Source organism: Ursus americanus, chromosome 26, assembly GCF_024610735.1.
Source record: "Ursus americanus isolate L20-20 chromosome 26, mUrsAme1.1.p, whole genome shotgun sequence".
NCBI classification, from domain to species: Eukaryota; Metazoa; Chordata; class Mammalia; order Carnivora; family Ursidae; genus Ursus; species Ursus americanus.
The window spans coordinates 2,797,714-2,801,383 of NC_142152.1; the positions used below are offsets into that span (position 1 = coordinate 2,797,714).

Below are 3,670 nucleotides of genomic sequence, written 5' to 3' on the forward strand. Positions count from 1 at the left end.
CAGAAGTCTTGCATTTCTATACACTAACAATGAAGCCACAGAAAGAGAAATCAAGGAATTGATCCCATTTACGATTGTACCAAAAACCGTAAGATACCCAGGAGTAAACCTAACCAAAGAGGTGAAAGATCTGTACTCTGAAAACAACAGAACACTTATGAAAGAAACAGAGGAAGACGCAAAGAAATGGGAAAATATTCCATGCTCACAAATTAGAAGAACAAATATTGTTAAAATGTCTATAGTACCCAAAGCTATCTACACATTCAGTGCAATCCCTATCAAAATCACATCAGTATTTTTCACAGAGCTAGAACAAACAATTCTAAAATTTGTATGGAACCAGAAAAGACCCCAAATAGCCAAAGTGATGTTGAAAAAGAAAAATCAAAGCTGGAGGCATCACAATTGCAGACTTCAAGCTCTATTACAAAGCTGTAATCATCAAGACAGTATGGTACTGGCCAAAAACAGAAACATAGATCAACAGAACAGAACAGAACAGAACAGAGAACCTAGAAATGGACCCTCAACTCTATGGTCAATGAATCTTCGACAAAGCAGGAAAGAATATCCAATGGAAAAAAGACAGTTTCTTCAACAAATGGTGTTGGGAAAAATGGACAGCAACAGGCAAAAGAGTGAAACTGGACCACTTTCTTAGATATACACAAAAATAAATTCAAAATGGATGAAAAACCTAAATGTGAAACAGAAATCCATCAAAACCCTACAGGAGAACACAGGCAGCAACCTCTATGACACTGGCCACAATGACTTCCTGCTAGACACGTCTCCAGAGGCAAGGGAAAAAAAGGCAAAAATGAACTATTGGGACTTCATCAAAATAGAAAGCTTTCACACAGCAAAGGAAACAATCTACAAAACTCAAAGGGAACCTAGGGAATGGGAGGAGATATCTGCAAATGACGTATCAGAGAACCAGCTAGGATCCAAAATCTATAAAGAACTTATCAAACTCAATACCCAAAAAATTTTTTAAAAAGTCAAGAAATGGGCAGAAGGCATGAATAGACATTTCTCCAAAGACATACAGATGGCTAACAGACACATGAAAAAATGTTCAACATCACTCGGCATCAGGGAAATACAAATCAAAACCACAATGAGATACCACCTCACACTGATCAGAATGGCTAAAATTAACAATTCAGGAAACAACAGATGTTGGCAAGGATATGAAGAAGGGAAACCCTCTTACACTGTTGGTGAGAATGAAAACCGGTTCAACCACTCTGGAAAACAGTATGAAGTTCTTCAAAAAATTAAAAATATAACTACCCTATGACCCAGCAATTGTACTACTAGGTATTTATCCAAAGGATACAAAAATAGTGATCTGAAGGGGCACATGCACCCCAAAGTTGATAGCAACAATGTCCACAACAGCCAAAATATGGAAAGAGTCCAGAGGTCCATCAACAAATGAATGGATAAAGAAGATGGGGTGTGTATATATATAATGGAATATTACTCAGCAATTAAAAAGAATGAACTCTTGCCCTTTGCAACAACATGAATGGAACTAGAGGTATTATACTAAGCAAAATCAGTCAGTCAGAGAAAGACAAATACCATATGATTTCACTCATATGTGGAATTTAAGAAACAAGAACAAGAAACGAACTGATGAACATAGGGGAAGGGAAGGAAAAATAAGATAAAAACAGAGAGGGAGCAGTAGCACCGGGTCTTCTGAGATTGCTGCCTCGGATTCGTGCTTTCTTCTTTCATCCGCCTCCCCAAAGGAGTACCCTCCCCTTCACCCCACACCTTGGACGTGAACTTCCTGCCTGAGGACTATAAAGACTAAGTAGTTTGAAAATGGAAAACCAAGAACCAGCGGATCCTTCTCAAAATACCAAACAGTCTATTATTTCAGAGGAGTTAATTTCAGAAGGAAAAGGGGTCAAGCTTGAAAAAACAACATACATGGACCCTACTGGTAAAATAAGAACTTGGGAAACCGTGAAACGTACAACCAGGAAAGGACAGTCGGCAGATGGTGTGGCGGTCATCCCCGTGCTGCAGCGGACTCTTCATTACGGGTGCATCGTTCTGGTGAAGCAGTTCCGACCCCGATGGGAGGCTGCTGCCTAGAATTCCCCGCAGGTCTCATCGATGATAATGAGAGCCCAGAAGCAGCCGCTCTTCGGGAGCTTGAGGAAGAAACTGGCTATAAAGGTGGCGTTGCAGAGTGTTCTCCAGCTGTATGTATGGATCCAGGTTTGACAAACTGTACCACACACATCGTGACGGTAACTATTAACGGAGATGATGCTGAGAACGTGAGACCTAAGCCAAAGCCAGGAGACGGAGAATTTGTCGAAGTAATTTCCTTACCAAAGAATGACCTGCTGAAGAGACTTGATGCTCTGGTAGCTGAAGAACATCTGACCGTGGACGCCAGGGTCTATTCCTACGCTCTGGCACTGAAACATGCAAACACGAAGCCATTTGAAGTGCCTTTCCTGAAGTTTTAAGGCCAAAGGACAGTAGCCGTGTTTTTATAAATAAGACCACCAGGCCTCCTTCACTAAGACTTTGTATTCAGCTTAGCTTACTGTAGATTTGAAATTAGCTTTTCCATTAAATAAAAGCAACACAGAATAAAAAAAAAAAAAAACAGAGAGGGAGACAAGCCATAAGAGATTCCTAACTTTAGGAACAAACTGAGGGTTGCTGGAGGGTGGGGGGATGGACATTAAGGAGGGCACTCGATGTAATGAGTACTGGGTGTCATCTGCAACTGATGAATCACTAAATTCTACCCCTGAAACTAATAATACACTATATGTTAACTAACTTAAATTTAAATAAAAAGTAATTTTTTAAAAAAGGTACAAGCTCTTTCTCATTACCATCTTCCTTGAAAGAAACTTTAAAGAATCTCAGAGGGAATCTCAAAGATCAGGAATGTACCCTCCTTCTGATACTTGATAAATATGAGTTGTCACCTCGCCTGGTTTGTTTTAAGCTGAACAAACGACTGTGTTTGGGAACGGTGTTAAGTGACTGACAACCACTGGGGATATTTAGACAGGTCCAGGAATTTAAAAAGGCCTCAACGAGTTTCCTGCCTAGAACCCTCTCACTTGGTTCTGCTGGCAAAGAACACAAAGCAGGCCTTAGATTTCTGTAAGACATCTAATCCATATAAGGCCGGAATCTGAAGCTATCATAAACTAGGCTTAATGAAACAGGATTTCACAAAATCTCAGGTCAAACGTAAATGTATTAAGTGCCTGGTTTTGTGCCCTCTGGTGGACACTATGGTTTTACAAAATAAGAAGGTTGCATCATTTACCTTCACAATTCTTGTAATTTGTAATCTGCTAAAGGTAAGATGAACATACTGGAAATACTAGCACACTAATAAGGACCGTATAATTGTGGTAATCATTTATATGTTCAAAACTATCCAGATTCTCCTCCTTACACACGCTCCAAGGGAAGATTGCTCTTCTCTGTCCCCTGAAGAGATGCAGCCATGTAACTAGTTTCAGGCAATGGGATGTGAATACATGATAGGTGTCATTTTTTTTTTCCACGAAGGCATTTAATTAGTGGCACTCAGCTCTAACCTCCCTCCCATGTGGTATTCATCATGAAAGTGCATGTCAAGATAGGGCCTCTACCAGCCCAGATC

General features: G+C 40.1%; 1 pseudogene; it reads left to right on the forward strand.

Moving 5' to 3' along the window:
* The first annotated feature begins 1,703 nt into the window (after positions 1-1,703).
* LOC123800652 (ADP-sugar pyrophosphatase pseudogene) lies at positions 1,704-2,634 on the forward strand (annotated as a pseudogene).
* The last annotated feature ends 1,036 nt before the right edge of the window (positions 2,635-3,670 follow it).